Consider the following 17,713-nt stretch of genomic DNA (forward strand, 5'->3'; position numbering starts at 1 on the left):
TTCAGGAAATTATAAAATAGTTTTTGCTAGCCCTTTTAAAATTACTTTCCTATTCTGAGTATTATTAAGTAACCTTTGGACATATTTTTTTTTAAAGATTTATTTATTTTTATTGAAAAGGCAGATTTACAGAGAGAAGGGGAGATGGAGAGAAAGTTCTTCCATCTGCTGGTCCACTTCCTAAGCAGCCACAATGACTGAGACTGAGCCAATCTGAGGCCAGGAGCCAGAAGCATCCTCCAGGTCTCCCACGTGGGTGCAGGGTACAAAGGCTTTGAACTGTCCCTGACTGCTTTCGCAGGCCACAGGCAGGAGGGAAGGGAAGTAGAGCAGCGGGTCATGAACCACCACTCATATGGGATCCTGGCGTATGCAATCAAGGACTTTACTAGGCTACTGCACCAGGCCGTGGACATATTTTCGGTAATATTTTTAAAAGCATTTATTGAATAATACATTATAAAAGGAATAAATTCAGATGTAGAAATGTGCATATCAAGAACACAGTAAGGCTAGCAGTTATGTATAGTTACAGAAATTCTTGTAAAAACTCATACACATACATAAGTAAGAATACCTAGTTTTGTTTTCACACCCTTTTTAAAATCTTCAGCTGTGGACTGGAAGTGTTCTCTTCTAGCATGCTGGTAGGTAACAGTGCCGTTCTTCACAGATAGCCTTGGTCAGGCTCCCCCATCGCTCCCCAGATGCCTCGACTTACTCCTTCCTAGTAATCGCCATTCTTCTTGAAAGAGCAGCATTTAATGTAGTGGGTTTCCATCCTGATTAGGTTGGACATTAGGTTTCACTGGAGAGCGTTGAGAAATAGCCTCATTCTGACTCTGCCTTCAGGATATTGTTAGTGGTCTAACATTTGTTGCTTGCTTGATGTAGCTAGATTATTAAAAAGAAGGAAAAAGTAAAAATCAAGAACAAAAATTTGAAAAGATACAAAAAGGAAAAAGAAACCAGGAAAAAACAAAAATGCAAAACATAAACAAAAAAGATTGTTTTAATTGATCATGTAAAGATAAGGCATTTTATAGAACCAGTTTTATATTAGCATGCATAAGGAAACCTATCTGAGCTTATGAGTTCAAGTGTGAAGTGCAGTGGTTGAATCCAAGGGACCATCTTCCCTGGTTTTCCTGCCTTTAATGTGTATCTACATATGTCCGTGTGTGTGTATATATGATGGCACTTGAAAGAGTTTATTTTTACTTTTTATGATTTTTTCATTTTTGAAAGTAATAGATCTTTCACGTGCTGGTTCACTCTCAGATGGCTGCAGCAACTAGGGCTGTGCCAGGCACTCAGGAATATTAGCAAAGAACTGCGTTGGAAATGGAGCAGCTGGAGCCCTGTTGTACTGTAGTGCTGGCCTCCAAAATTTATTTTGGTGCCAAAAAAAAAAAATTGAAACGCATACGTACACTAGGTCTTTTTGAAATTCATGGTAAGTTTATATTACGGAAAAAAAACACATGTATTTCAAAATTTTTACACCAAAATTACCTTTTAGTTTCATTTTCCATGAAACTTTTTTTTTTGAAGATTTATTTCTTTTTATTACAAAGTCAGATAAACAGAGAGGAGAGACAGAGAGGAAGATGATTCACGCCCCAAGTGAGCACAACAGCCGGTGCTGTGCCAATCTGGATCCAGGAACTTCGTCCAGGTCTCCCACACGGGTGCAGGGTTCCAAGGCTTTGGGCCATCCTCAACTGCTTTCCCAGGCCACAAGCAGGAAGCTGGATGGGAAGTGGAGCTGCCTGGATTAGAATCAGCACCCATATGGGATCCCGGCACATTCAAGGCGAGGACTTTAGCTATTAGGCCTCTGTGCCGGGCCCTCAATGAAACTTCTATAGGCTTTCTTAATCTTTCTGAGAATTACACTGCCAGAGGCTTTGTGATTTAGGCTGGTGATGGTTAAACTACAGGGCTTGCATTTGGTTACACACTGCATAGTAGGTTTTTTCTTTGTTTAAAGGTTTAATTTATTTGATAGGCACAGTTGCAGAGGTTGGGAGATAGGGAGCGAGAGTGAGAGGAGAGATCTTTCTTCTGCTGATTCATTTTCCTAATGGCCACAACAACCAGGACTGGGTCAGACTGAAGCCAGGAGCCAGGAGCTTCTTTGGGATCTCCTGTGTGAGTTTAGGGGCCCAAACAATTGTTTTCCTGAGCAGCAGAAGAGGATCAGCAGGGACCTGAACCAGTGCCCATATGTGAGACCTTTTGGCAGGGACCACTTTACCTGATATGCCACAACATCTACTGTACTATATAATGTTTTGATAAGACTACATTAAAAAGTAGTTCTGTAAGGTGATAATTGACCTGAAAAACTTCCCTAATTTAATGATACTGTACCCTTTCTAATGGGTAGCCCAGTGTGTTACTCATTTGTCACTGGGGATTCTGTTTTAAGCATACCTACCATATTACTAGCTGTATAAAAGTATACTACATGTGGGCCCGGCGGCGTGGCCTAGCGGCTAAAGTCCTCGCCTTGAAAGCCCCGGGATCCCATGTGGGCGCCGGTTCTAATCCCGGCGGCTCCACTTCCCGTCCAGCTCCCTGCTTGTGGCCTGGGAAGGCAGTTGAGGACGGCCCAATGCCTTGGGACACTGCACCCGCGTGGGAGACCCGGAAGAGGTTCCAGGTTCCCAGCTTCTGACCGGCGCGCATCGGCCCGTTGCGGCTCACTTGGGGAGTGAATCATCGGACGGAAGATCTTCCTCTCTGTCTCTCCTCCTCTGTGTATATCTGGCTGTAATAAAATGAATAAATCTTTAAAAAAAAAAAAGTATACTACATGTAAGTATGTAATTTATAATATAGTATGTAATACTTGATAATGACAGTGACTGCTAGTTTATATATTTGCAGTACTATACTTTTTCATTTCTTTGGAGCTTTACTGCTCCTACTTGTAAGAACATATTTACTGAGGAATGGTCTGATCTATTACATTAACATCAACCTTTGTCTTTACCATCTCTCTTGGTTACATTATTCTCTGTTGTTTTGTTGATTGTGGCCCTAGGAGCAATGAGTGTGTGTGTAGGTGGGCTACACCATCTAGATTTGTGTAAGTATATTCTGTGATGTTTGCACTCTACAGAATTGCCTTTCTCTGAACATATCTCTGTTAAGTGGCATGTGACTGTACTTTAAGGAAAGCAAATCATTTGTGCACTGCAGATGAGGTGGAAAAGAAGATGGCCGATACGGTAGTATGGTGGTGTAACCACACACATGCATGCTAGAGCTGAACTGCCTCAGTGGTAATCTTGGTTCTGTAGTTTATGACTGTTGAGCTAGACAAGTTAGTTTTAGCCTCTTTGTCTTAGGTATACCCCAGAAATATCATCCCTACTTCATAGCAGTGTGAGAGTTAAAAATATTCATGCATACAAAGTATTCACAATATTACTTTGTACATGGCAAATGTACAGTAAGTGAGTTACAACTGTTCCTTTTGTTGTATTTTTTTTTATTATTAATTACGTTGCATTATGTGACACAGATTCATAGGCTCTGGGATTCCCCCGTATTGTATTCTTTTTTAAAAACATTTCTTAACTTTTTCTTGCCAGTTCTCCCTAACATTAAATTAGAGATTCCTCTGATGAATTAGAGCAGAGTTTGGGAAAATTTTTCTGTAAGGGCTGAATTACTATTTAGATTTTTAAGGCACACAGTTGGCACTCCATGTCTATAGACTGAATAACCACAATTTGGAACTATTAGAAAAAAATGGCATCTGTAATGAATATGTACATGCTTTTTCCCTTCATTCCATAAACAGTGTGGAAGAACAACTATTTGCTTGACATTTATGTTATATTGTGTATTAGAAGTAAATTAGAAGATTTAAAAACTATGTGGGAGGGTTTATGTAGGTTAAGTGTGATGACTATACCGTTTGATGAAAGGGACTTGAGCGTCTGTGAATTGTGGTATCTGGAGGAGGGGTTCTGGATAAGAGGGCAGAAAACAAAGGCTGACTGTACTTACCTGTTGCTGTCAGGTAAGAGAAGCCATAAACTAAACAAATGTATGAGCTTAAATAAATCTTAAAAAAACAACGTATGAGCTGTTTATGGATATTGAAAGTGAATGTCGTGTAGTTTTCACGTCATAAAGCAGTAACATTCTGAAAAGCCATTCTTTTGTCATAGGCCACACAGAAAACTTGATTTTCCAGATCATCGCAGTATGCTGACCCCTGAAGTGGAGTCAGGGAAATTGCACAGTCTGACAACTGTTTCAGATACCTTTAAAAAAATAACTTTTTGATGTTAAATTCAGAATTTTAAAATTCTACTCACAGCTTTGAAATTTGGAGCTGTTTTATTAGCACGTAAATATGAAACTCTGGACCTGCTAAACAGTGACATACGAGGGTACTCTAAAAGGTTTATGGAAACATGAAATTTTTAAAAAATGGGTTTCCCAGGAACTTAGGTATTTATTTAAGGGTCAAAATGAGAGTGCAAGAGAGAACTTTCATTTGTTGGTTTACTTTCCAGCTTTCGACACAATCCGTATTTCCTGTGTTGGCAGAAATCCAATGACTTGAGCCATTACTGCATCTCCCTTCCTGAGTTTGCAGGAACCTGTAACAGGGAACTATACATCTTAATAAACTCTGGTAGTCTGGAAAACAGGTGCCTTAATTGCTGGGCCAAAAATATCTGGCTTTCTGAACTTCTTGAAGATTCCTTGTATATATTTCAGGTTCTATAGTTAGGGTTCTTTGGTTGTAAGCAACAGAGTACCACTTTGTTGTCTTGTTCACTGGTGCTTGTCACACACACAAGTATTATAGAAATAAATTTATTTCAGGCCTAGTGCAATGGCTCGGTGGTTAAATCCTTGCTTGCAACTACCGGGCGCTGGTTCATATCCTGGCTATTCCACTTTCCATCCAGCTCCCTACTTGTGGCTTGGGAAAACAGTAGAGGATGGTCCAAAGCCTTCGGACCCTGTACCTGCGTGGGAGACCCGGAAGGGCTCCTGACTCCTGGCTTCGGATTGGCTCTGTTCTGGCCATTGCAGCCACTTGGGGAGTGAACCAGTGGATGGAAGATCTTTCTGTCTCTCCTCTGTAATTCTGCCTTTCCAATGCAAAGTAAATAAATCTTAAAAGAAAATAGATTTGCTTGAAAGGACTTAATTGCATAATTGTGGGACCTGCCAAATCCAAAATCTATAGGGCGGGCCTGGAGGCTGTAAATTCACCAGCTGGAGCATACAATGACAAATTTCTTTTTCATGGATACCTCAGTTTTATTTTTATGGCCTTTCAGCTGACTGGGTGAGGCCTACTCACGTTATAGACAATGATCTTCTTTACTTAAAACCAACGGATTGTAAGTGTTAGCCACATTTTCATAATTTCACAGCAACAGTTAGGTAGAATGTGTTTGTGTGCGCACACACACACTTGTGCACAAAATTTACTGGGATCTAAAACATAGGCAGGTTGAGACATAGAATTCACCATAACAGAATTTGATAAATATTGTCCCATGAAAGATTGAATAAATGACTGGCATGGTTGATTTAAACAGAAAATTAAGTAGCAGAATTTAAGAAAAGAACAGCTAGTCTCAGGAAACCCTGAGAAGAACCACAGCATTTGCTGGAGGGTCAGGATCCAAGTAAGGAGCAGTGGCTTTAATGCATGCCCATAGGCATAATGAATTGCTTTACATTGTACAGCTTTACTTCATTCTGTTGAGGTTACAGCTTCCTGGGGAACTGAGCCTGATTGTCCTAACTTGAGTTTGGGTCACACATCTCCCTTGCATGTTGGAAGGTGGGACACCTTCCTTGACATTTCCACCAAAAAAACATTCAGAGAGCTGAGAATTGTTTTGCAACAGAGTTAGGATTTTGTTACTGAAAGAAAGAAAGAAGAGAGGCTAGAGATACAAAAGTACCAGCTGTCATTCCACATAGAAGGAGAGCAAACATAGATCAAGCCCAGATCATTTACAAGCCTTGTCAGTGACCTTGGGCCTTATCCTCTAGAAGTCATAGACTCTTTTGATCGTTTAAATTTGGGGGGGCCAGCTGCTTTCTATAGAAAAATCACACCTGTACTTAAAAAATGAAAGTTTGTTTTGTTTTGTTTTGCATAGTGTTTCAAGAGGTTTTTGTGCTTTCTAAAATATATGTTTGGTGAAGCTAGTTTCTTACCCTAAAAGGTTACAAATTCATAGGGAGAATATGGAATTTTTTAGACAAGGGATGCACAATAGTCGAGATTACTAAGTTTAAGTAAATCATTTGGCTTAATGTTAGAGGATGAATTTGAAGGATGTAAGACTGGAATCTGAAGAATAATTAGTTACCAGGGACAGGAAGTGGGCGTTGTGACACAGTAGGGTAAATCCCCAGTTGGCATACCTACATCCCATATTGAAGTGCCTAGACTTGAGATGGGTCTCTGCTTCTTACCCAGCTTCCTGTCAGTGTGCCTGGGAGACAGCAGATGGTGGCCCACACACTTGGGTTCCTGAACAGGAGGTCAGGGTGGAGTTCCTAATTCCTCTCTCTTTGACCTGGTCTAGTCGCAGCTGTTGCAGGCATTTGGAATGTGAACCAGTGAGCGAAAGAACTTTTTTTCTCTCCCTTTTTTCTCTGTCCCCACCGTTGCTCTTTCTATTGCTCTGTCTTCCAAACAAATAAATAAAACTTTAACACACACGAGAAACATACGTTTGGCAAAATTGTTAAACCCACATTCCATATAATAGTGTCTGGATGTGAATGACTGCACTTCTGATTCTTGCTTTCTGCTAATGTACATCCTGGTAGGTGCCACGTGATAGCTCCAGTACTTCCTCACTCCTGGCTCTGCCATGGCCCAGCCCCAAGTGTTGCAGGCATTTGTGGAGTGAATTTGTAGATGGAAGATTCCTATGTCTGTCTCTGTTTCTAGCTCCCTCTGTCACATACCATGTCTTCCTCGACTTCTAATTCTCCTTAATTGCCTTGATTTCTCTTGGAGAAATTGACTCAGTGAAAATAGGAATGGAAAGCATACACAATTTATTATATTTTTAAAGATTTATTTATTTTTTTTATTGGAAAGTCAGATATACAGAGAGGAGGAGAGACAGAGAGGAAGATCTTCCACCCGATGATTTACTTCCCAAGTGAGCTGCAATGGCCAGTGCTGCGCCAATCCTAAGCCAGGAGCAAGGAACTTCGTCCAGGTCTCCCACATGGTTGCAGGGCCCCAAATCTTTGGGCTGTCCTTGACTGCTTTCCCAGGCCACAAGCAGGGAGCTGGATGGGAAGTGGAGCTGCTGGGATCAGAACCGGTGCCCATATGGGATCCCGGGGCATGTTCAAGGCAGGGACTTTAGCCGCTAGGCCACCAAGCTGGGCTCAACATACACAATTTAAAGAAATATCTAGGAGATGAAATCCAAAGAACTGGCTTGGCTATCATTTATATACAGGGAGCAGTCTAAGTATGGCTTGTAGGTTTCTGGCTTTCAGAAATTACAGAGGGTAATAGTAGAAGGCAGGTGGAAGGATTGATCTTAAGTATGAGGAGGCTCAGATTCATTCTTTGAATGAGACTTGAGGGAAAAAATGTAATGACAAGGCTTGGTATATTTATCAAGAGGGAGGAGAATTAGGCAATAAATGAATCAAAGATTGATAAAAAAAATTTTTATGCACAGTACTGAGGGCCCAGGTAAGATTTTACAACAGGAGTTTATAGTAGTGATACCAATTATATAATGATTTTTTCCCCTAGCAATAAAGAGAAATACTTAGGATGTGTTCAGAGTTAATATTGTATTGGCTGATTTGCAAGTGAAACACAGCAATACACTGAGTAGATGAATGTTAGCAAAGACCAAGATGGTGATGTCATTAACTAACACAGAGGCTCTACTCTGTGCTGGGCATATGGACAAGTATACTTTGTAGATACTGACTCATTTTTTTCAAGTAGTACTAGAAGATAAGCATTGTTATACCTGTGTTGAAACTGAGGTTTAAAGGGGTTAATATTGTTTCCCAGAGCTGAGCTTCAAACCCAGACACTTAGGTTCTAGAGTCTGTGCTCCTCATTGCTAAATTCCACTGATGCTTACTCCTAGTGTGTGGGTTTAGGAGGAAAATAAGGGAAAAGTTAGGCCTGAAGAAGAAAGCATCAAAGGATTCAGCTCCCTGTTTATCACCTGGGAAAGCAGCAAGGATGGCCCAAGTCCTTAGGTCCCTGTACCCCCACTGGGGACCTGGAAGAGGCTCCAGGCTTCAGTTTGGCTCAGTACAGCCATTTGTAGCCATTTAGGAATGAACCAATGAATGGAAGAACTTTCCTTCTCTGTGTTTCCTCTCTCAAAAGTTGTCTTTCAAATAAATCCTTTTAAAAACCTAGTTATATGTAGTGTGTCTTAGGTTGTTTTTCATTCCACAGAGCTTCTGTTTAGAGTCATTTCCTTTTACATGACCCAGTTATACAAGGACACTTAATGAAAAGTTCATGGAAAATGAAAAAATAATTTATTTTGGTATAAAAATTTTTGAAATCTGTGCATTGTTTTCTCTTTAAAAAAAGGATTCATTTATTTGAAAGGTGGAGTTATAGAGTCACAGAGATAGGGAGAATCTAAAAATTCTGTGACAGACTTTTAGTCAAGTTGTTTCCTTTGTTAAAGTAGTGATCTTAAAAACTAATGACTTGGGCCCGGCAGCGTGGCCTAGCTGCTAAAGTCCTCGCCTTGAACGCACCGGGATCCTATATGGGCACCGGTTCTAATCCTGGCAGCCCCGCTTCCCATCCAGTTCTCTGCTTGTGGCCTGGGAAAGCAGTCGAGGACAGCCCAAAGCCTTGGAACTCTGCACCCATGTGGTAGACCCAGAAGAAGTTCCTGGCTCCTGGCTTCGAATTGGCGCAGCATCGGCCGTTGCGGCTCACTTGGGCAGTGAATCATCGGACGGAAGATCTTTCTCATTGTCTCTCCTCCTCTCTGTATATCTGACTTTCCAATAAAAATAAAAAAATAAATAAATAAATCGGGCCTGGTGGCATGGCCTAGCGGCTAAAGTCCTCACCTTGAACGCCCTGGGATCCCATATGGGCGCCAGTTCTGGTCCCAGCAGCTCCACTTCCCATCCAGCTCCCTGCTTGTGGCCTGGGAAAGCAGTCGAGGATGGCCCAATGCATTGGGACCCTGCGTCGGAGACCCGGAAGAGGTTCCAGGTTCCTGGCTTTGGATTGGCGCGCACCGGCCGTTGCAGCTCACTTGGGAAATAAATCATCGGACGGAAGATCTTCCTCTCTGTCTCTCCTCCTCTCTGTATATCTGACTTTGTAATAAAAATAAATAAATCTTTAAAAAAAATAAATCTTTAAAAAAAAGTATAAAACAACTAATGACTTAAAACTGCCTCTCATGGGAGAAAAAAAATCACAATGGTCTACAAAATACTCTCCTTTCCTTCTGAAGGTTTTACAGTACATTGTTGTTAACCAGTGTTTTACTATTAAGCTTAAATGGTCAATTGAGAAAAAATAGTTCTGAGACTGTTCTTCCACTACTGATTACCACTTGGGGCAGCAGGTATCAGGGATATTGTTCATTCAGCTTTCTGAGCTAACCTTACTAACTCCAGCAGCCTTATTGTTCGCTGCTTTTATGACACCTGACTGTCTCATATCTCAAACAGTAAGATGACCCAGAGTGAAACTCTCAGTGTATGTGGGCTTGCTAGGAACTATGTCAGTAATGGCAGCACCACTGGATTTAAAAATTTTAGGGTCATCTCTCCAGCTTCCTTCCAGAACAACGATCGATCTTTTCGTTTAGCTCAGCAAACTTGCAAGCAGTGTAAGCTGTGTGACCACCCAGTACGAGGGTGAATCCAGGACTGATTTAACCTAGATAGTTTAGAATGATCACCTGAGCAGTGGAGCCAGCAGCTTCAATTGGTGGGCTTTTTTTTTTTCCATTGCCAGCAGCGTTGCCAAAATGAACATCCTTGACACACACATTCTTGACATGGAAGTCTGTGTTGTCCCCAGGGAGAGCTTCATTCAGAGCTTCGTGGTGTGTTTCAATAGACTTTACTTAATTCTAGTATTGACTGGGGCAAAGGTTGCCACTATGGCAGGTTGAGAACACCAATCTTCATTCAGCCCACAAGGACAGTATCAGTACTGCCAATTTTGTAGACATCCTGTAGGGACAAATGCAAAGGTTTGTCATTTGTTCTAATTAGTGGAAGGGTGCAGTCTAGCAGTGTGGTTCTGCTGGCATTGTCATCTTTGCTGGATGACTTTCCATTCCTTGAACCAAGGCATATTAGCACTTGGCTCCAGTATGTTGTCACTGTTCCAACCAGAAATTGGCTCAAATACTACTATGTCAGGGTTGTAGCCAATTTTCTTGATGTGAGTGCTAACTTCCTTAGTGATTTCTCGGTATCTCTTTTGGCTGTAGAGTGACTCAATGGAATCCATTTTGTTAACCCCAGCAGTAAGCCAGAAGAGCATGCTTACCACTCTGTATTCTTTTTTTTTTTTTAAGGTTTATTCATTTTCAGGGGCCTGGTGGCGTGGTCTAGTGGCTAAAGTCCTCGCCTTTAACGCCCCGGGATCCCATATGGGTGCCAGTTCTAATCCGAGCAGCTCCACTTACCATCCAGCTCTCTGCTTGTGGCCTGGGAAAGCAGTTGAGGATGACCCAAAGCTTTGGGACCCTGCACCCGCGTGGGAGACCTGGAAAGAAGTTCCAGGTTCCCGGCTTCAGATAGGCACAGCACCGGCCGTTGCGGCTCACTTGGGGAGTGAACCATCGGACGGAAGATCTTCCTCTCTGTCTCTCCTCCTCTCCGTATATCTGAGTTTGTAATAAAGGATTTATTTATTTTTATTACAAAGTCAGATATACAGAGAGGAGGAGAGACAGAGGAAGATCCAAGATTTATTTATTTTTATTACAAAGTCAGATATACAGAGAGGAGGAGAGACAGAGAAGAAGATCCTCCATCCGATGGTTCACTCCCCAAGCAAGCCGCAAACGGCCGAAGCTGGGAACCAGGAACCTCTTCCGGGTCTCCGGGACCAGAACTGGCGCCCATATGGGATCCCGGGGCATTCAAGGCGAGGACTTTAGCTGCTAGGCCACCAAGCTGGGCCCACCACTCTGCATTCTTAGAGATAGCAGAGTCAAATTCCCCAAAATAGCAGCAACCATCAGGACAGCACAGCCAATCTAAGACAGGCCTGTAAGTGTGTTTTTGATAAAGTCTCTATGTCCTGTGACTTCAATGATTGTCACATAATGCTTGCTGGTCTTGAATTTCCACAGGGAGATGTGGATGGTAATACTCTTTAAGACCCAGGTGTACTGGAAAGGGTTACTTCCCATCCCAATAGCCTCTTTCTCAAATTTGTCAGTGGTTCTTGCATCAGTGCCACCACATATATAGATCAGATGACCAGTGGTGGTGCACTGGATTTGTGTGTCCCATGACAGCAGTGCTGAGAGGAGCCTTTTCATTGCCCATTGTGGCTTTGACTTAGTGGTGCTTTTCATGACACCTGTGTTCTAGTGACAGTTCCATTGCAAGAAATTCATTAACTTTGTAAAGGTCCTGTATGAATGAATTTCAGAACATTTTTGCATGAAAATTACTTTTAATTCCATAAATTCAAATTTCCATATTTTAAAGAACCTCTGGGGCCAGGCACAGTAGCCTAGCATCTAAAGTCTTCACTTTGAATGCTCCAGTTCTAATCCTGGCAGCCCCGCTTCCCATCCGGCTCTCTACGTGTGGTCTGGGAAAGTGGGTGAGGACGGCCCAAAGCCTTAGGACCCTGCACCTGCATGGGAGACCCAGAAGAAGCTCCTAGCTCCTGGCTTCAAATTGGCTCAGCTCCAGCTGTTGCAGCTGCTTGGGGACTGAACTGTTGGATGGAAGATCTTCGTCTCTGTCTCTCCTTCTCTCTGTATATCCGCCTTTCCAATAAAAATAAATGAAATAAATAAATAAATAAATAAAAAGAGCCCCTGTACTTGCCAGAATGTTGATGAAATTGCTGGCTTTTTCACGTTTGCCAAAATTGTGTACGAGTTAAGAAAAAATATATACATTCTTTTTTTTTTTTAAAGATTTATTATTATTATTGGAAAGCCGGATATACGGAGAGGAGGAGAGACAGAGAGGAAGATCTTCCATCCGATATTTCACTCCCCAAGTGAGCCGCAACGGGCCGGTGCGCGCTGATCCAAACCCGGGAACCAGGAACCTCTTCCAGGTCTCCCACACGGGTACAGGGTCCCAAAGCTTTGGGCCGTCCTCAACTGCTTTCCCAGGCCACAAGCAGAGAGCTGGATGGGAAGTGGAGCTGCTGGGATTAGAACCGGCACCCATATGGGATCCCGGGGCTTTCAAGGCGAGGACTTTAGCTGCTAGGCCACGCCGCCGGGCCAAAATATATACATTCTTTAGTACTGTTTTAGGGTCACAGAAAAATTGAAGAAAAAGGATGGAAATTTCCTCTATGCTTCCTACCATCACAATGTACAGCCTCCCCTACTATCAGCAGTTCTGGATCAGAGTGATAACTTTGTAACAATTGAGGAACATCTATCTCTCAGTAGTTTGCATTAGGGTTCACTCTTGGTATTTTATAGTCTATAGGTTTGGACAAATATGCATCCACATTACAGTATGTTATATATAGTAGTTATTTTTAATTTAAAAAATTTATTTTAAGGGTGAAAAAGCAGAGATCTTGCATATGCTTCTTCAGTCTCTTAACTGCGCACAGTAGCTGGGGCTGGACTAGGCTGAAGCTAAGCCTTGAACTCAGTCTGGATTTCCCACATGGATGGGATCAACTCAGCTAGAGCTATGGTTTGCTAGCATCCCAAGGTACATTAGCACATGGCTGGAATCTTAAATGGCTTTAAAAAGATGTATTTGTTTATTTGAAACAGTTACAGAAATAGAGGGAGAGTCAGAAGAGTCTTCCATCAGTTGGTTCACATCCCAGAAGGGTGCAAAGGCCAGCCCTGGTTCAGGCCAAAACCGGGAGCCTGAAATTCCATCTGGATCTCCCTTGTTTGTGGCAGAGACCCAAACACATGGGTTGTCTTTCACAGCTTTTCCCAAGTTGTTAGCAGAAAGATGGACTGGAAATGGAGTAGCCAGACATGAACTGGTACCCAGATAGGATGCTGGCATTGCAGGTGATGGCTTTACCTTCCCCACTACAGTACCAGCCTCTGAAAGCATAAATGAATGCAGGATTCTAACCCCAGGCACTCCACAGTGGAAGGATAGTATCCAAGTGGCCATTTACCCACTGTGCCATATGCCCACCCACAGGGTAATTATGCTGCCATAAAAAGCCTCTTCACTTTTGTAAGATTAAGCAGTTTGCCACATTGTATTAGTAAATTTTTAATCTTTTCAGACTTTTTTGAAAATATGTTTGAAAGGGAGAGACAGAGCAGCTGGGGTTGGGCCAGATAATGGGAGGGGAAGAAAAGGGAAAGAATCTCTATACCTATAAAACTGTATCATGGAAAATAACAAAAATACTTTAAAAGTTTTTTTAAAGGGCCAACTTGGGTTGAACCAGTCTGAAATTAGGAGTCAAGAACTTAGTTTTTGATCAAGGCTCCCTCTTAGGTGCCAGAAATACAACTACTTGAGTCACCTACTTCTTGCCTCCCTGGTTGCATATTAGCAGGAATTGTGAGCCAAGCAGGGATTCCTGGACTCTTTGATATGCATTGCTGGCATCCCAAGTAGCCTCTACACTGGTTTGCCTAACCCCTGCTGCTGTCATTTTAATCTTGTGGCATTGGTGTTTAGAAATATTTGATTCAGGAATATATTTTCAAAATATGTCTGATGCCAGAAAGTTAAATTTGTAAATTAATTAACTCTAAATGTAGTTTTGATTCAGAGAGCATTATGAAAGATATCTTCTCTGATTCTTACAATTTTCTTAGACTGCTCAATTTTAATAGAAAAATGATTATTTTTAGTAATCATTCACAGAACTCTAGACTGCATTACACTGGGTGAAAAACATTTTTTTTAAATTGAGGATATTCTTCGCAATAAGTTCAATTTGGGGTGAGTGTTGTGATACAGCAGCTTAAGTCACCATTTGGAATATTCGTATTTCATATCAGAGTACCTTGGGATCAAGTTCCACCCCTGTTTTTAACCTAGCTTCCTGCTGATATGTTTATGTACCCCAGGGCAGTAGATGGTCAGCCCAAGGCTTTATACCAGCCACCATGGCTTCAGCATGGTCCAGCCCCAGCTGTTGGCAGGCATCAGGGTAGTGAAACAGCAGGTAAAACAATCTGTTTCTTTCTTTGTCTTAGCTACCTCTTTTCTCTCCTCCATTTCCTTCCCCTTTTCAAATAGAAGGGGTGTGTGTGTGTGTGTGTGTAAGAGTTTAAGTGTTTTAGAGTCCCTGCTGTTGTGTCACTGGCCATATGCAAATCTCTTAAGAGAATACAAAATAGTCCTTACCTCACTTTCAGTAAACTATGAGTTGACAGGGGAAGTAAAGCAAATGATGAAATGTGAGAGGTCGCCAAACAGAATTGAGATCTATTTTGCATGACTCAAACTAAGAAAGGATTTTGTTTTTTAAATTGCTGTTGTTTTAAGAAGAAACAAACAGCAAAGAATAATGTACAGCATAAACCATAAGTGATTCATGAAATATATGGTTCTTTATAGAAAATACTGACTTCTGGTTTGAATAAATCATGGCTGCTCTGTGTCTGATCAAGTTGCCTACTAATGTGCTTAGGAAAACAGAATATGGCCCAATTACTTAGTCTTCTGCTTGCCCTGTGGCGGATCAAGATGAAACTCCTTGCTCTTGCCTTTGCCTGGCCCATCCCTGACTATTAACAGCTATTTGAGGAGTGAACCAGTGAGCCTGCCTTTCAAGTAAATACTATCTTAAAAAAAATCTTAAAAATTGAGTTACAGAAGCTGAACAGAAGTGGCCACTTATTACATGATTCCAGATATTCTGAAGTAACCACAAAAGGCATATCTGTAGAAAGAAAGATTAATGGTTGCTAGAAGCTATGGGAAGAAAAAAATAGAGAGCAACTGGTAATGAATACAGGGTTGTTTCTTAGAGTGATAAATGTTCTGGAATTGGATAGTAGTTATACAACTTTGAATATAATTTTTCAGATTGCTAAATTGTATGCCGCAAAATGGTAGGTCTTATAGTATATGAGTTGTATCACAACCAAATAAGATGTAACCACAGATTAGGATATTTTAAAAAAAGAAGAAGAAATGAGAGAGGTGGTCAAGGAAAGAGGTCTGTAGGCATGAATGAATGGATATGACTTTGAAGTTTGTACCTTGAGAGGTACTTCAAAGAGCATAGAGGATTTCAGTAGATAAAGGAAGTGATTATGCCATTACAAATTGTAGGAACAAAAATAACCCAAAGTACTGGTATTTGACGAAAGAGATGTGGCAAATAAGATTTTCATTTTGTCTTTCCCTACACCCAAGTCTTCTAACTGTAAGTGTCAGAGGCCAGCACATGAATATAGATGTTCTGAATACAAGTTAATGTAGTTGCCTTTATCAGCCTTTACTGTGCAGGTATGCTTCATCATTAAACTTAATTTTTTAAAAATACATGAAGTAACTATTTGAAAGGTAGATTTTATGGAGAAAGTCTTCCATCTGATAGCTCACTCCCCAAATAGCACAATGACCAGAGATGAGCCAGTCCTAAGGTTGGAGCCTGGAGCTTCTTCCAGTCTCTCACATGATTGTAGTGTCCCACGAACTTCAGCCATTGTTGCTGCTTTCCTAAGCCACAGGCGGAGAACTGGATCAGAAGTGGAGCAGTTGGGGTATGAACCAGCATCCACATGGAATGCAAGCACCACAGGGCAGAGGATTAGGTTGCTGTACATACCCCCAAATGAAGATTTCTTAACCTTCTGAATTTTGATATAAGACCATACCATAGGCCAGACAGATATTAATAGCAGAAGAGGCTGGCTTCCTTAAAACAGTTTCCATTTGTAAAGTCAGTCACTTGGCGCCCTGTATGGTAGCTAATGACTAAAGTCCTCACCTTGCATTCACCAGGATCCCATATGGGTGCCAGTTTGTGTCTTGAATGTTCCGCTTCCCATCCAGCTCCCTGCTTGTGACCTGAGAAAGTAGTAGAGGATCCCCCAAAGTCTTGGGCCCTTGCACCTGCGTGGGAGACCTGGAAGAAGCTCTTGACTCCTGGTTTCACGTTGGCTCTGTTCTGGCCATTGTAGCTGCTTGGGAATGAACCAGTGAATGGAAGATCCTTTTCTCCGTCTCTCCTTCTCTCTGTAATTCTGACTGCCCAATAAAAATAAATAAATAAATCTTTGGAAAAGGGTCCATCATTTGCTTTACCAAAAAATAGATCTCCGCCACAAAAAGAAAGCAAACAAAACCATTTCAACTTCATCAGTTAATCTTAGAAACCTAATGGAAGATGGAAAGTCTGTTGATGTGATTAAAGAAAACATTTAATTTGAAGGCTTGTGCTATTAGAGATATGGTGAAATGTAACCCACATGTTTCTGAGAGGAATGTAAGTTGATAAGACTATTGATCTGCGTGAGGAACCGTAAAAGTATTCATAACCTTTTATTTAGTAGTTAGTATTTCATCTGAGAATGTAACCCAACAGAAAACAGCAATAATTAGGAAATTATGAACCAATATATTTTAGAGCACAATCTATAATGAACAACATTTTGATACACCTATCAAAAATGGTTACATTATTATACATTTGTTGAAATATATTAACTTATGAAGAATTTCAGTGACCTTGGAAAAAGATAATAAGGTAACATTCCAAGAGGAGAAAACCAAGATTCAAAATACTGTTGTGTTACACAGTAAATTTAGTAAAGAATAGTCTATTCTAGACAAGTGTTCCTTGAGTAGCTCTTCAGTGTTTTATATAGTGAGTTCCTTCTGGCTGTACAAATAAATAAGACTGCATTTGAAACTGAAATTCCCCTTTCCTTTGTAGTGGTGACCACCTCATTTCTCCTTTTCTTCTTTTAGCACACTCCTCCACAACATTTTTCTATAACCCTGCCGTTTCTCACCTCCCAGTTGTTCCTGAGCCTAATTAGGCTTTTGTCTCTGAGTTATTCAGCTGAAATTAGTTTATCAAGTCTCCAGTGACCTCCAGTGGGAGGCCTCAGTCCTCTAGCTGGTCAGTAGCATTTGATAGTTGCTCTCTTCCTATTCTTTGACGTATTATCTTCTGACCATATTCTGAGAAAGCATACATATGGTCTTCGTTCTACCTCATTGTTTCTCTTCACCTTCCTTTGATAATTCCTCTGCCTATATTTGTTTAATATGGTAAACTGCATTGTATTTTTAAATTATTGCCATAAAATGCATACAACCCAGAATTTATCTATTATAATTATTTTAAAGTATGATTCAATCATTTAAGTATGTACAAACATCACCAACCTGCAATTTCAGAGAAACTTTACCTTGCCTCACTGGATCTCTGTCCCCGTTAGCCAGTAATCCATCCCTTCCTGTCACCAACCCTTTGGCAAGCCATCTTTCTACCTTCTGTTTGTATGGGTTTGACTACTGTATATATCTCACATAAGTAGAATCATGCATT

The 17,713-nt window shown here is 41.1% G+C and overlaps 1 protein-coding gene and 1 pseudogene across 1 annotated transcript in view; one reads left to right on the forward strand and one right to left on the reverse strand.

Annotated features, from left to right (window-relative positions):
- RAP1A (RAP1A, member of RAS oncogene family) overlaps window positions 1-17,713 on the forward strand; it is a 97,058-nt gene that overhangs the window by 30,198 nt on the left and 49,147 nt on the right. The gene's annotated exons all lie outside the window — the stretch shown is intronic.
- LOC105941636 (elongation factor 1-alpha 1-like) lies at window positions 9,629-11,556 on the reverse strand (annotated as a pseudogene).

This window comes from Ochotona princeps, chromosome 2 (assembly GCF_030435755.1).
Source record: "Ochotona princeps isolate mOchPri1 chromosome 2, mOchPri1.hap1, whole genome shotgun sequence".
NCBI lineage: Eukaryota > Metazoa > Chordata > Mammalia > Lagomorpha > Ochotonidae > Ochotona > Ochotona princeps.